This window comes from Panthera tigris, chromosome C2 (assembly GCF_018350195.1).
Source record: "Panthera tigris isolate Pti1 chromosome C2, P.tigris_Pti1_mat1.1, whole genome shotgun sequence".
Lineage (NCBI taxonomy): Eukaryota > Metazoa > Chordata > Mammalia > Carnivora > Felidae > Panthera > Panthera tigris.
This window is the reverse complement of record NC_056668.1, coordinates 79926966-79943008: the sequence shown is the minus strand read 5'-3', so window position 1 is coordinate 79943008 and position 16043 is coordinate 79926966. Positions and strand designations below refer to the sequence as shown.

General features: G+C 48.0%; 1 protein-coding gene and 1 long non-coding RNA gene across 6 annotated transcripts in view; one reads left to right on the top strand and one right to left on the bottom strand.

Annotated features, from left to right (window-relative positions):
- Positions 1-3253: 3253 nt before the first annotated feature.
- Positions 3254-8334, bottom strand: LOC122242018. The gene is made up of 3 exons (XR_006222155.1): positions 8252-8334; positions 7521-7615; positions 3254-4974 (listed from the first exon to the last, which is right to left on the bottom strand). It is a non-coding gene; the product is annotated as an uncharacterized LOC122242018 (long non-coding RNA).
- A 113-nt stretch (positions 8335-8447) lies between these two features.
- Positions 8448-16043, top strand: part of ST6GAL1 (ST6 beta-galactoside alpha-2,6-sialyltransferase 1) — a 118466-nt gene continuing 110870 nt past the window's right edge. For all 5 annotated transcript variants that reach the window (XM_042998950.1, XM_042998951.1, XM_042998946.1 and 2 more), the window contains exon 1: positions 8448-8958. The gene's annotated coding sequence lies outside the window, so the exon portion shown is untranslated. The remainder of the gene's footprint in view (positions 8959-16043) is intronic.

The window sequence follows — 16043 nt, the reverse complement described above, 5'->3', positions numbered from 1 at the left end:
CCAAATGCTGCTAATGACGTGCACGCACAGGGTCTTTGTGCGGATTAGCTGTGGCAGAGCTCGGTTCCCCGTTCTGTGGTTTGAGGAGGTCGTTATTATCTCTCAGATCATCTGGGAATATCCAGATCCTAATCTTAACATGTTCTATTTCACCTCAGTAATCAATAACTGAGAACTATCATTTCTTTTAGCTCATGAGATCTCAGAAGCAGTAATGCCTCCTTACCCTCTGTGCCAAAAACGCTGAAGTGAAGGAAATGTATCGTCAGGGGTCTATGGTCACACAAAGCTACTTCAGATGAGTGACTTCCTTCTTCCCAGCAGAAACAAGAACATTCCACGAGGCTTCTGGCCATTCTTTACCACCTCCATTTATCACCTGATATGTTTTTCTTAGCCCTTTGAAGAGACAGGCTGAAAACCCAGCCTAATGATCCCTGACCACTATGAAAAGTCGGAAAATAATGAGCAAGGCCTGATTTCTCTCAGGCGCCTCGTTATGGGAGGCTGGACCATAGAAGTTTCTGCTTTTTAAGTCTTTGGTTCTCTCTCTATTTTCTGGGCTGCCTGTGGCCTCTTATTAGCATCTATAACAGAGGCAGAAGATGTCAGCGCTAGTCCAAACTTTGCCACTTATTAGCTGGCTCATTTTTGGCAGGCCATTTGAGTCTCTAAGCCTCAGTTGATTTATCTGTAAATTAGACCTCAATTGAAAGGTGTATAGGAAAGTGCCTTGGGAGTCCTCTATGTGAGGAACACATTTTAAAGGGAGTAGATTAAAATCAAGCAGGTGCACTGTGCCCCTTTCTTCTTAACCCAACCATGAGTCCCAGATTCTACAAATAAAAATCTCTCCTGTGTAGTTCACTCTGAATGTGAACTTAGGAACTTTGTGTCTATTTTGGGCAAGGAAATGAGTTTCCTAACTATCCATCCTTCCTGTGAGTTCGAGAAAGGCCTCACAGAGGAATTGGCCAAAGAGGTGTGATAGAAGGTATCTCGTGCTCCCTGCAATTACAGCTCGTTTGATAGGACCCCAAGCCAATGTGATACAACACTTTAAACACAATGGTATATATTTAGTACAAGTGTCTGTACCTCACCTCCTCCAAACTCTAGAAACACACACACATTTTCCACGTAAGCGGGCCTACCCTGGTGTCCCTGCCTCCTGGATGGAGTCATTCTAAGGCCTTCAAGTCATGACTTTGTGGTGCTCTGAGCCATTTAGGTTGAGAGGTACAGACTGTAATTATCATTATAGACCACCTACTTGCTAATTGAACTTGACAGTTGAGTGCTTTATGATGTCATTGAAGAAGGACTGTAATGGATAATGTGACATTGTTCAGAGGCTACTTCCTGCACCGAACCTCATCGGTGCTTCCTCAAATGCCTATCTGATTGTCCACACATTTAGCCCTTAGCAGGGCTGGTTATGGATTAATTCAAATCACCAATCCCCACACCCTCTCCTGGCAGGGTAAGGTTGCAACTGTATACCCAGGTTTCTCATGGTATAAAAGGTTTTCCGTTGTACCCTATACAAAGAGGGGCTGGAAAGTTGATGCAGCTTTGCAGGAGACATTTGAACTTTAGGAACTATCTCAGTGATGGGAAATGTGGCCTTTCCCAAAAGGTTATTGTCCAGCTGCTTGTAGCCCATTAACTATAGGTGATGAGAGTCAGCAAGAATGTGGCTGAGGCTGCAGCCCAGTCTGAGCCATCTGAACCTCACAATTGCTTGGCAAAGAGTCCCTCACGCAGGACAATATCGGGAGAGAGGGCTCCCCTGGCCATGCAGCACTGCTATACTTAGGCATGGTTGGTGGCTTTTTAAAAATTTTTTTTAAGTTTATTTATTTTTGACAGAGACAGAGTGCGAGCAGGAGCTGGGGAGGGGCAGAGAGAGAGAGGGAGACACAGAATCTGAAGCAGGCTTCAGGCTCTGAGCTGTCAGCACAGAGCCCGACACTGGGCTCGAACTCACAAACTGTGAGATCATGACCTGAGCTGAAGTTGGACACTCAACTGACTGAGCCACCCAGGCGCCTCTCTTCTGTGAAATAGGCTTTCTTGATCAAGTCCTCTCCATAAGGGCATGAAGGAAGACTGGCTGTCTCTGTATTTCCTACTGCATTGGTCCTTTGAAATCAGGTGTTTTGTAATCCCTGTCCACATAAGTGAACCATAGAGATATGTCATGGTGAAAATTCACTCCTGGACATAACAAATGTGATATTTTTGTAACTGAATAAAGCTCCTTGAGATTCAGTCTTGTCTCTTGTTTGTCTTGGTGTCCCCTTTTCGTCTCTGTGTTCCCTGATCTAGCCAAGACCCTTTCCTGGTGCACAGAGCTCAACAAATGTTTGCCATAGAATTAAATGTCATCTCTTCAAGGTGACTGGATACCTCCTTCTAAGGAGAGTTTTTCTCCTGGGTCATTTATCCTGAATTTCTCAATACCTTATCTTGGCATTTGAATTTTTCCACAGCAGAGTTTCAATCTGCCTTTCCTCCACTAATGCATGCAGTAAATGGTTTATAGGACTATCTATAATAGTGGAAAAATTGAAAACAATCTTACTGTCCAGCTGCAAGAGAATAGCTGAATAATTTATGATGTGACCACATATACCATAGATTGCTAATAGCTACTACTTAGCGCTTACCATGCCATTTATTATTCTAAGCACTTTTCATGTAATTAACTCATTTAATCTTTAGAACTACTCTGTGAGGCAGATACTACGATCCTCATTTTATATGTAGGGAAATGGAGCCAGGGGGTAAATTAACTTGCCCAAGGTCATGTAACCAGGAGGTGGCAGAGTCAGGATTCAAACATAGGCAGCCCGACTCCAGAGTCAGTGAGTCAGTTTAGCCCCTAAACTGTCTCTCATACAGCCAACAAATAGTGCAATAAACCACTAACAACTTGCCTAAGAATGTCTGCCTTGCATCTAATAAGAGCTAAAGGGAATGAATACATGTATTATTATATACATACAGGAAATGTTTGTTATGCTTTAAATGGGGGACAAAAGCTGGATATCATTTTTATATATCATGATCTCAACTATGAAAAGTTGTAGAAAAATGCATGGCAAATAACTGGAAGAAAATAGGCCAAAAGGTTAATTCTGCCTGTGGCTGATGGGCTGACAATATCTTCCTCCCCCTTGCTTCTTTATACTTGTCTGAATTTTCTAAATTTCCTAAAGCAAATTTGATCTATACAATTAGGAAAAAAAAAAAAAACACAGAGACAGGTTTGGGAGAAATCACCAACAGGCATGGGATAGTTTCTTTTTCCCCTCAAAACATTTGTTAATTTCAAAAACATTTCCTTGACCCACACACTCTCTTGCAAGAAGCCTGACCATTATTTGTGGGTTATTCAGAAGGTCATCCTCAGGTAATAAATACACAGGACTTTGCACCTTGGTTTTGATAGAAGTCACTTGAGAGAAGCCAATTTCCTGGATCTTTTTGAAGGCATTTATTACAAGTATCTTTGATTTCTGAGTCCTTTTGTCCCTGTACTTCCTTCCATTGCTGGTGACTTGGTCTCCTGGGCATGGCTTGAGTCTTGCCCTGGGGCACCAGGGCGACAGTTCTGGCAGCTGTAGCTGGGGAAGTGTTATTGACAGTTTGATGGGCTTGTCCAGGCATTTGCAGCCCTGGGCCAGATGTAGTCTGAAGGAAAGAGGCCTAGGTTTCAAGGTGCAGCTCAACACTCACTAGTGGACTTTAAGCAACTCACTTTATCTCTGAGTCTCAGTTTTCTCAGGTTATTCTGAGTCTGAAAAGGGCTCAGGTGGGATAATGTATATGCAAGCCATTTGTAAACGTAAAGATCTATATTCATGGGCATTGTCTTTTTTTTTTTTTTTTTTTGCAGCTTCCTACTCTTTTCCTCACATCTTTTGGGGTCACTGAGAGATGGCTAGTTAAAATTAAGGGAGACCCCTAGAGGGAAGGACTTGGGAAGTGGGGGTGGGGGAGCTGGAGGAGTATCATAGGAGGGAGAGAGATGCTGAGGAGGCCTCTGTAGAAATGTGTGAAGGTGATGTCTGGAGTGGAATTCAGAAAAAGGGATGTTGTAAGTGGACACCTAGGAAGCCTTGCATCTTGATGTTTGTTGTGACACCACTTTGTCTCCTTAAGAAACCTGCAGGAAAGACCTCTCTTGCTTTTTAATGTTCCTAGCATGAGATTTATAACCATACCCTTGCCTCCTATACATTAATTTCATGCTAGGATTGGCCTTCAGGCGACAACAGGAAGAGTAGCCTAAGAAGACTTAGGTACACCAGGGTTCTAGAATGATACCCCTTCCCCAGGTGAGGATTAAGTGAGAACATGCACATAGGCTGCCTTGCACCCAGTAGATGTTCAATCCATAGCAATTTGTGTTAATTATTTGGACCAAAAGATATTTTGCTAAAACACAAGTAATTTGAGAATTGGGACTTGGTTTCTCCTCATATCTCCTGGGACAAGGCTGGACACTAAAGCTGACTGGGTGAAGTGCAGTCCAATGAAAGCTTGTCCACCATGACATGCCCATTTCCAAGGCCACACCTGCTTACCCAATGCCCATATCTAATGCTGAGGTCTTGAGGCTGCAAGGCCACTGCCTGCTGTACGAGGCACGGTCGGCCCAGCCATTTCCCTGTCTTGTGGCTGTAGTCCTTCCAAGGGGCCCATCTCTAGTGTCCAGACTCTGTCCCTAGTGTTGTTCTCCCAGAGATGCTGTTCCTCTATTTCTGTTTTGTGACTTGGGTTCCTTAGACTTCGCTGAGCATAGGTATCTTTATCCTTGAAGCTGAGAGCACTGAAGTCTAAGGTAGGGGGCGCAGGTAGACCACACGGCAGTTCCTTTAGCCCTCAGTCCACCCTTTTACTGGACTGTGGGTGTTGAAAGCGTGCAGAGAACTGTGGACGCCATCGAAGGTTCGACATGAGCATCTGGAGAGAGATGAGGCAGAAGGGTTTGGGAAGATATTTTCAGCCTCCGGTGCTTTCCTTATTCCTTATAAGACTGTGCAATACCACCATCTCCAATTTAAGAGTGCTAGAAACAGCATGTCTGTGAGCGGCTCACTGTAAGTGAACATTATAAAGTAGGGCATTATTTGTATTAGCCAGTAAACCGCCTAAAGTGATGACTAAGAAAGGCATTACTTAAAATATTATTCATGGGCAAAGACTGAGGTCATGGGGGTGGGGAGCTGAGGTAGTGTCCAGAGGGAAATTAGGTATTTATATTTCTAAGAAAAATAACCTGTCAAGTCAGGGGCCCTAGAGACAATACATGAGGAAGGCTCATAGGCTGGAGAGGACAGGTCCATCCCTCTCCTGCCTCTCATCTATAGGTCAGAAGACCCCAACTGCAACCTTGGGGGAGGGGCCCCCAAAGGGAATAACTCCACAGCTGCTCCTTCCCTGGACATCTTCCAGGGAGATCTTCCCTACCCGTCCACACATCTGCCTCACAGCCCCGGAAACTTCTTGGGGGCACCTGGGTGGCTCAGTTGGTTAAGGGTCTGACTCTTGGTTTTAGTTCAGGTCATGGTCTCATGGTTCCTGAGATGGAACCCCGTGTTGGGCTCTGTGATGACAGCTCAGAGCCTGCTTGAGATTCACTCTCTCCCTCTCTCTCTGACCCTCCCCTGCTTGTGCTCTCTCTGTCTCCCAAAATAAATAAAGTAAAAAAAAAAAAAAAAAAAAAGAAACTTCTTGGGCTTTTCATGTCATCTGTGGTCACTTTGGCCCTGTAAGCCAAGAATACGGAGTGAGCCTCTTGCTTTGTTTTCTCTGTAATCTGGCTGTAGTTCTTCTTATAAAGAGTCATATGGAGTGGGAAGGGAGCTAAAAAAGTCTCTCCTCTGTTTCTTGTTCTTCATTCTTCTCTCTCTCTTTTTTTTTAATGTTTTATTTATTTTTGAGACAGGGAGAGACAGAGCATGAACGGGGGAGGGTCAGAGAGAGAGGGAGACACAGAATCTGAAACAGGCTCCAGGCTCTGAGCTGTCAGCACAGAGCCCGACGTGGGGCTCGAACTCACCCGTGAGAGTGAACTCACGGGACCGTGAGATCATGACCTGAGCCGAAGTCGGCCACTTAACCGACTGAGCCACCCAGGCGCCCCATTCTTCTCTTTTCTTAAAGTTTGTTTGTTTTTTATTTATTTACTTACTTATTTACTTATTTATTTATTCATAGTAATCTCTCTACTCTATACTTGTGGGGCTCGAACTTACCACCTCCAGATCAAGAGTGGCATGCTCTTCTGATGGAGCCAGCCCCGCGTCTCCTTGTTCTTGAGTCTTAAGCAGTGTTGACATAAAAGTGATACTGAGGAAGGAAATGATTAAGGCTCTCCACGCATGTGGAAAAGGGTTCAAATTCCAGCTCTTTCATTTCCTCGGTGACTTCAATTTTCTTATTCATACGATAGGGTAAGGCCCCCACATATGGTATGAAAAGGAGAGGCAATATAATAAGCAAATTGCTTTTGCTCCCCAAATGGTAGGTATTATTTGCGTGTCCTCTTTTTTCATTCCTGCTGTCATTGCCCCAGCTCCTATTATTTAAAAAAAAATTTTTTTTTAATGTTTATTTATTTTTGAGACAGAGAGAGACAGAGCATGGATGGGGGAGGGTCAGAGAGAGAGAGAGGAACAGAATCCGAAACAGGCTCCAGGCTCTGAGCTGTCAGCACAGAGCCCGACACGGGGCTCGAACCCACGGACCGTGAGATCATGACCTGAGATCATGACCTGAGCCGAAGTCGGAAGCTTAACGGACTGAGCCAGCCAGGCGCCCCATCCCCCCCCCCCCCCCCAGCTCCTATTATATCTCCACTGATGGCAGTTTGCAAACTGGTCTCTGTGCCCCATGCTCACAGTCTCTGCTCCTGCCATCCACTTTCCAGGAAGCTGGCAGAAAAATCAGTGTAAAACACAAGGATGCATGCCATGCCCCTGGATGAAATCTTTTAAGAGCTTCCAATTTTCTCGGAATAAAGTCTGAAATCTCCAATATGGCATCCTCCCAGAAGTAGTCTCATGAGTTTGTCTACTTTCACTCACTCACGTTACGGTTACCGTTAGGAGCACCTTTCAAATGCCAGATACTAAGCCAAAGGCTTCATACAGGTCATTTCACATAATCTTGAAGACAACACCATCATTAATATCTCCATGATACAGAAGAGGAAAGAGGCTCAAAAGAGGCTCGGAGAGGAGCGCCTGGGTGGCTCAGTTGGTTAAGCGTCAGACTTTGGCTCAGGTTATCATCTCACTGTTCCTGGGTTCCAACCGAGCATGGCATGGCACTCTGCAATGACGGTGGGGAGCCTGCTTTGGACCCTCTGTCCCCTTCTCTCTCTGCCCCTCCCCTACTCTCTCAAAAATAAATAAACATTAAAAAAAAGAGGCTCAGAGAGGCTGAGGGACCCAAACCAATACTCAGCTAGTTGGTGGTAGACATCTGAATTCACTCTGCAGCACCTCCTGGAACTGGAGCTCCGTACACCCAGCAGCGACACTTCCTCAGCAGCCGGCCAGCCAGCAGCCTAGCAGGAGGGGAAGGGAGGTAGCAATACCTGGAAGAAGGGTGTTGAGGGATGAGAGGAGGATGTGACCTCCCCTTCCCCAAGTTGAGTTGGTGGTGGGGAGTGGTCACCTCAATTTGGAGACAGAGTTCTGTGTCAGGGCTTCAGGCGCTGGGAGTGTTCCCCACACTGTGTGTTCCCAGAGGGCCCAAATGACTTCCACTCCCCCTTTCCCTCCAAGTACGTAGATAGCCTCGTGCCAAGTGGGTGCTCAAAACTCAGTTGGGTGATGATTGTTGCCACCGGTAGTTCCATTCTCTCTATGGGAACTGGAGTGGTGGCCCAAGGCTGCTTCTGGCCCTCCTGTGGGGCGGTTTTCTGTCTCAGCCCCCCCCCCCCCCCCCCCCCCCGGGCACCGGGGATGGTCAGTATACAGCGGTGACACCTGCTCCACAGGCGGTGCACGCCTTCCCCTAGCAGCCCCAGTTCAGCCCCAGTGAAAGGAAGGAACTTCGCTCCCTTCAACACCGCACCTGAGGCCTCCCGTCCCCCCAGCCTGCAGGCAGCTTGGGGCCCACACTCCTCTTGTATCTGCAGTGTTTGTGAGCACCTAGCACATGCTACGCCCGGTGTTGGGCAGGATCGGGTCAAACCCCGTGAAAGAGATTTTGCCGTTTTATATCCTACCTAAGAGGAGTTCGGAGACGTAAGTGACTTGCTCAGTCACACAGGCAGTCGGTAGCGGAGCCAGGATTAACAGTTCCCGCTTGTGAGGACGGAAAGCCTGTGAGTGTAGCATTCAACCCTCCGGGACCTGGGGCGTGGTGGGGAGAGCCGGCATTTGGGGATCCCGGCCCTCCGCGTCGCCCCTCCCCTTGTTCCTCCTTCCGCCTTCCTCGGCGGCGGTGGCGGTGGGGGGTGGTGGAAGCGGGGTCCCCGCATCACGAGGTGCCCTAACCCGGCACCCCTAACCCGGAGGCCCGCCCGCGGGCGACCCCCGGAGGGCCAGGCCAGGGTGTCTGGGGCGCCGTGCGACTGGGGACCCACCCCGTCGGCCCGACTATTTGCATAACGGAGACCTTCGCTTCCCCCGCCCCTCCGCCGCGCTCTTCTTCCCTCCTTCGCCGTCCCCTCCACCCCTCAGCCCCAGTCCCCCGCTCCTCCCCAGCAGACCCTCCTGCCGGGACCTGGCGCCGGGCTCCCAGCTGCCGGGCTCCCCTGCGGCCGCGGCGCGCGGAGACGGGCGGCACCTGGGGGAGGGGAGTGCGGGGCCGGGCCGGGCCGGGGAAGACATCTGGGGCACTGCCGGGCGCTAACAAAGGGAGCGGCTGCGGGCCGGCGAGGGCGCGGAGCGGGCGGAGGGGCCGCAGCCCCGGCGGCCGAGCGCGCAGCGAGTGAGTAGGGGTGCGCAGGGCGGCGGCGCGGCCCGGGGCCCGGGCGGAGGCATGTGCGAAGGGGCACGGGAGGGGAGCGGGGCGGCGGGGCGCGCGGAGCCGGTGCCCAGCGCCGCCTCGGCAGTCTCGCCGGCCGGCTGGCCACCGTGGGGCCGGGGTGTCTCTGGCTTTCTCCCGGCCCGGGGACCGCCTTGGCTTTCCCCCGGGGCTCCGCGAGTCTGCGGACCCACAACAAACCCACGTGCGCTCGGCCCCCGGGAGCCCCGCTTCCCGCACCGCGCCACGGGTCAGGTGCGGGACGCCCCGCGCGTTCCGGGTTCCTGCGCATTCCCGCTGCTAGATTTAAGGACCGGGAAACTGAGGCCTGCGGCGGGGGTGGGGGCTCAGGCACCATAACAAACGCACGTGCGCTCTGCGCGGGGATCCCGGAGCCCGGCTGGCCCTGGAACTGCCGCCTTGCGGAACCGGGCCATTGTCTCAAGCCGCGGGGGAGGGAGAGGCGCTAGGGGCGCCGCTGGCCAGAGGAGGACGACAGACACATTGAAAAGGTACCACTTGGCCCTCAGGCCAAACTGCCAGTCTGCCAAAAGGGGAAAACAAAACACGAAAGCAGCTACAAAAAGCTTTGCCCCAGGCCGAGAGCCTGTCCCGGCCGTGGTGCATTACTGGATGGGACCAGGGCAGCCCCTCACTTCCAGCGCACTGGGGTTGAATTAAGGGCCCATGGGTCCCTCTCCAAAAAAAGACCGTGCCTAGTGCACCATTGTCCCTGCACTCAGGCGACTGCCCCTGCTGGGAGATGGCGAGCGCCTCCCCAGCCTGCAGAAACAATAGTCCAATTTAAACAGCGCCCAGCGCGGTCTTGGTCTTCTCGACCCTTTGCTTGAGCTTTGCCTTGTAGGTCCTTGCGTCTGGCACTGGCCTCTTTTGGCTTGAGACTCGCTTTGCGTTTTTAGTTTTTACAGGCGAGGCCAGCCGCGGCCTCTGGTTCTGGGTAGGGACGCTCTTATCTTCAGTGAGATCAGTTTGAGAGAAATTCCGAGGTCCAGATAAGAGGGCTCTTGTTTGTTTTGTTTTTGCTTTGCTTACATGTGCTCTGCTCACCTTGGCAGGTTTTGGTTCATCAGACCTGCTCGGGCAGCCGGGAAGTGGGTGGGTGGGTGCATTGGCTTGTTAGGGAATGGTGCTGGTGCAGAAGTAAGACCCTAAGGTTGTGGGAGTGGGGGGGTGGGGGGGTGGGGTGTGCAGGCACGGAGGCACCGCTGCTAGAGTGCAATTGCTGAGCTCACTGGCCGCCAGTCCCTCTGGAGCTTAAACCTGTCCCTGGGGAGAACTGGAGGGCCTTCAGCTCCAAACCACTGTTACTGAGGATCTAAAGGGGATCTAGGGAACCCTCTTATTTTACAAGCGGGTAATGTTGGCCTGGAAAATGCCTTGCGGGAGTTTAAACCAGTGAAATGGGAAAGAGAATTTGAGTATGGGTCTCCCAATTCCCACACTGCCCCTGGCCTTGACAGCCCCCAAAGGCACAACCAGGTTAGTCTAAAAATCAGTGGCCTTAGAACAGAGTTAAACAAAGAAAGTAATTCAGATTGAAAGCTGCACCCTTCCATTATCTCTTTTAAGAGTTCTTATTCATTTGGGAAAAGATAGCTTTAGTAATTCTTTACTCTTCTGCTAGCCTTTCATAAACTTTGGTATTTTTCTCTTCTCACTGTCCCTTTCCCCTCAATTTGGAATAGGGCCAGATATGGGGACTTAGATATTTGCCTCTCATCTCTATGCCAGGAAGCCTTTGTTTGGGCCTAAGCATTAGGCTGTTGACATCAGACCCACAGGGAAGAAAGTGTCTCTTAGCAAGCTACTCCTGAGCCACTTGTGGGAGAACAAGGCATTGTTTTCATTGATTTTATTTAATTAAATTCTTTTTGAGAGTTCCCCGGAAGTAGCTGCCTATTTTTGTATTTGGCAGAGGAAAAGTTGGAAAAAAAAAAAAAAAACCAACAACAAAAAAAACAAACCAAAAAACCAAAACAAACAAAAAACCAAAAAAATAAAAATTTAAAAACCCAACAACAGATACTTGGAGTCTGGGTTTCCCCAAAGCTAATGTGCTGTTTTGTCCTGTCCCTGTTATCTCCTAGCTACACTTGTTTCTTTTCTTAGGGTTTCTAGAGTGTTTCATTTTTGTGGTAATTCCACTGGGCACTTGAGTATAGCTTTCTTATCGGGATGCTTGCCTTATAAGGAACCTTGGGAATCATCCCGCCAGACCCTTTTATTTTCCAAATGGGAAAACTGAGGCCCAGAGAGGAGAAATCACTTGCCTAAGGACATGCAGCAAGGTGTCTGCTTTTAATTTCTCTTTGTGCGTAAAAGGAAAACCGTTGCATCAAATGAGTTGTTGTTGGTACCCCAGAGTAAAGTCAAAGTTATGATGGTTGTTATAACAACACTCTTTAAGTCTGAGAATGAATTCCTGAAGGAATTAAATAGGTGTTGGTTATGGTACAGAGCCATGGATCCCTATGGTAGATATGGTGAGGAGTATTGCAGTTATCATTGGGGATCACTTTTCTGTAGTGTTTACTAAGTGGTTCACTCCACCCTTGCCCTGGCCTCCTACATGTTCTCCTGCTATTGCTTGCTTCCCCAGTGGGGACCTGCTTTGAACATAATCGTAAAGCAAAAGGCAGCAAGAAGCCAGAAGCCAGAGACCCCACTTAGCTTTCTGTGCTATTAACCTTCCTGGGCTCCAGTTCCTCACTTCCTTGGACAGTGAAAGTCCTTCCTGCCCAGTCTCTGCACAGGCTGTTCCAGGGGAGTGGAAGATGCTTAGGCCTTAGGATCAGAGGAGTTTGGGTCAGCTCTTCTGTGTCCTGTGTTCCTTGAGAATATGATTGTTTAATGTGAAGGGAAGGATGGGTATGTATATCCTGGCGTTGTTGTGGGTATCCAGCGATGTGACACGTGCTTATGCCTGCTCAGACCTCTTGGCAGGCTCCGGTGCTCACCAGCTTTTTAAGTGGCAGAGGATGTTGGTGGGAGAATAACCCCATAGAGTAAGCCCTCTACTCAAATTAGGAGACCCTACCTAGTTAACAAAGAGGGGTGAATGCCTGCCACATTGTAAAGGGGGCCTTTGGAGAGTTGTAAAGTTTGTGTGATTCTAAGGTAATTAAACCTAGTAAGAAACAAATAAAAACCAAAGCTGTGCAGTCTAAAGTGATGGCATTCATTCATTCTGTGTTACTGACAAACAGGCAGGCTAAGGCTGGGGTTTGGTGTTGACCTGGAGTTACAGAGAAGCCCTCCCACCCTTTTTTTTTAAATGGATGCAGAACACATTTGGATCTCCCCTCAGAAACTGTCTTCAGAGGGGCACCTGGGTGGCTCAGTCGGTTAAGCGTCCGACTCTTGATTTCGGCTCAGGTCATGATCTCAGGGTTCCTGGGATCAAGCCCTGTGTTGTGCTCTGTGTGCTGACAGTGCTGAGCCTGCTTGGGATTCTCTCTCTCCTTCTCTCTCTCCCCCTTCCCTGGTCATGCTCCCAGGTACACGCTCTCGTTCTCTCTTTCTCTCAAAAATAAATAAATACACTTAAAAAAAATCACTGCAATAAGAAATTGTCCTCAGGAACCCACAGAAAGTAGATCTAATTTATCTCAATATTGACTGGGGAGGGGGCATGGAGAGGGGTGTTCCCTTTTTCTCCGGGAATCAAACCAATGATGGTAAACGAGTGAGTGGAAGAGGAAGGCTTCAAAGAGAATGTAGCTCTCTAAAGTTGTGAGGATGTGGTTGCATTAAAAAAATGGCAGGCGGGGCGCCTGGGTGGCTCAGTCAGTTAAGCATCCAACTTTGGCTCAGGTCATGATCTTGCAGTTTGTGGTTCGAGCCCCGTGTTGGGCTCTGTGCTGACAGCTCAGAGCCTGGAGCCTGCTTCAGATTCTGTCTCTCTCTCTCTCTCTGCCCCTCCCTGCTCCTGCTCTGTGTCTCTAGCTCTCAAAAATAAATAAACATTAAAAAATGACAGGAATAGTTCATTAATGAAATTCACAGTACCTTATGGAACATTAGAATACTGAGAATTTGCTCAGACCTGGTATCAGTGATTTATTCACTAAAAACTGAATTGGGGAAAAATACATTTTCTTGCTTGTGTGCGTGTGTACTCAAACTACCTGATGGCATTCTGATTCCAGTAGATGTACTTTTTATAGTCTTATCTGTAACAGTAACATAGTAAGCAATGCAGTTTCACCGCATTAAAACACTGGAGAGGTTTTCGAAATCATTACTAGCCTTCAGAATCAGTTTCGTGATTTAAATTTTATTTATTGTTCTGATTATAAAAATCAAGTATGCCCATTGGGAACAATTTGGAAAGTATAAAAAAGTATAGAGACACAGACAAAGATTACGTTATTCAAAGGTAACCACTATTAACATTTGGCAGTTTTCCCTCTGGTCTTTTTTTTTTTTTTTTTTTTCCCAAATGGATGTATTTTCTTTAAATGGTTGAGAACATCCTGTATGTGCAGTCATCTCTTGCCTTTCTTGCTTAACCTTCTCAGATGTACTTGACATAGTTTAAGTCCACATTAAAGCTGCGTCTTTCATTCATCACCCATATCAGCTGCTCAGCACCTCCAAGGTCACATGGCCCATGGGATCTGGTCACTTCAGTGGAATTTCAATGAGGGCCTATAGAGGAAGGCACCTCCAGCTTCCTCCCCCTCTCCCACCCTGCCTCAAGCATTCAAACTCCAGTCATTTTTGTTACTTTTTATTGTAGAAAAAGTTTAAAGTCTAAGGTGGAGGGGGAAGGGCACTGCATGTGACCTTGGGTTCTGGTACTATCCTTTGTCCTCCAGCAGCTTAAGCAGTTTCTGTAGATGTTAAATCCTCAACTCCATGGTCATTTACTAATTCAGTCCTCACGTATTTGAGTGCCCACTCTAAACCAAAGATGTGTGAGAAGAGCTTAGCTTTAAAGAAGCTTATGATCCGGTGGAGGGGACCAGGAAACAAGAGACTGGTACAGGGTGCTGTGGGACCACAGAGGAGGGGCAAGCACCCGAGACTGGAGCATCCATGAGTAAGGCTTCTGGGATGAAGGCCACTGTGGGATAGCCCAGGTACTTCTCATTTGCCCTGTGGTGATTGACACTGTGAATAATGTGTTTGTGAATTAATCCCTGTCTACATTCCAAGATAGTTTGCATCGTGTAGAATCCTAAGGTTAAAATGACTGGGTTACACTGTGAAGGATATGATCATTTGAAAAATTTCATAGATTTAGTCCCAATTACATAGAAAGTCCTAACGTACCAAAGTATTACATATTGTGGGAGCAGTAGAAGTTAAAAGCACATGTAATTCAGTATTTGATTTTTTTTTTTTTTTTTTACTGAGGTATAATTGACATGCAACATTGCATTAGTTTTAGGTGTAGAACTTAGTGATTTGATATTTGTATATACTGTGAAATGATCACCACGATAGATCTAGTTAAAATCCATCACCACGTGTAGTTACAGACTTTTTTTTCTTATGATGAAGGATTTGAATTCTTGCTCATCATTCATCACAGGTGGAGACCTGGACAAGCTAGTTAAGCTCTCTGAACTTCAATTTCCTTCTCTATAAAATGGGCTTAACAGCTCCACCTTTACCAGGCCATTGTGAGGATTAAATGAAATCATAGCTAAACGGTCCACTGCAGTGACAGGTAAACAGGAAGCACTCAGTAAGCGATGGCTATTATTGCTATAATTGGGATTTTCACACCCTGCAGAAACTTTGGCCCTGATATTTTTTCTTAACATGACAGCAGGCCATTGTGTGGCCTTGTGTGCCGAGGGAAGCAGCAAGTTGATCACAATGGAACCACCTACCAGGTGACAAATTGATCACTTGCATGATGCAGTATAAAAAAGTCTGATCTTGGGCAATTTCAAATGTACAAAAGTAGAAAGAATGGTGTAATGAACCCCTGTAAACAATCACTTATCTTCAACAATTATCACAACTCATAGCTGACGTATATCCCCACAGGCCACCCCAGATGACTTTGAAGCACATCCCAGACATCTTATCAGCATGATGCATATCTGAGTCGTGCTGCTCCTGGAGCCTGTCTCTGCTGTCACTGTTAGGGGACTGTGTGTGTGTGTGTGTGTGTGTGTGTGTGTGTGTGTGAGAGAGAGAGAGAGAGAGAGAGAGAGAGAGAGAGAGAGAGAGAGAGACAGGGGTTGGTGGGGAGCCAACCCAAGAACTTAAGTTTTATCGCTCAAGTGAGGAGGCCCCACTGCATGCCAAACCGGCAGGATAGAAGGAGCACTGAATGTAGAGTCAGGAGACCTAATTTTGCAGAAGGTCCCCACCCTTTCCCAGTTGTATGGTTTTGGCAAGTGACTTCTGAATTTCTTTGAGCGCATTTGAAAGTTTGGCGAATATCGAATGAGGTAATCCATGCAGCAGCCCAAGCAGCTTGGTGCTGGGGTGGGGGTGGGGAGCTGAGTCAGACTTGAACCCAGCCTTCCCCTCCTGAGAGGCAGGGCTTCCATATGGAATTAAGGTCACGGACTGCCGGCGCCTCGGCCCAGGATGCACTCAGGGAGTGCTCCTGCCAGTCTCATTCTGAGGATGCGGAGGTCGCTCAGACGAACACCTGGCACCCACGGCACTCCGTACCCGCCAATCTGTCTTGTCCCTTGTCTCCTGTCACTTAGCCCGTCCCTCTGATTTATGGATGAGGGCCAGGAAGCCCAGAGAAGGTAGGGCCTGCCAGCCATGCCTGAGTGATAGGTCCTGCCTGAGACCCGTTTCCCTCCAGGTTTGATGACCTTGGTCTCTTCCATCTGGCTGTTCACCAAAGTAGGTATTTCTGACTCAACTGAAAGAATAAAGTTGGTTTGATTTAGTAATTAAGTCAAAGCCTTCTTTTTAATCCTCTGGGGGTTCCACGATGTCAGGGCCTGTACTATGACTTGTGGTCTCTGGCTTTTGCTAGCTGGCTGTGTGACCTTAGGCAAAAGGCATGCCACCATGGGTACCCTACCTCAAGGACCTGTGTCTTA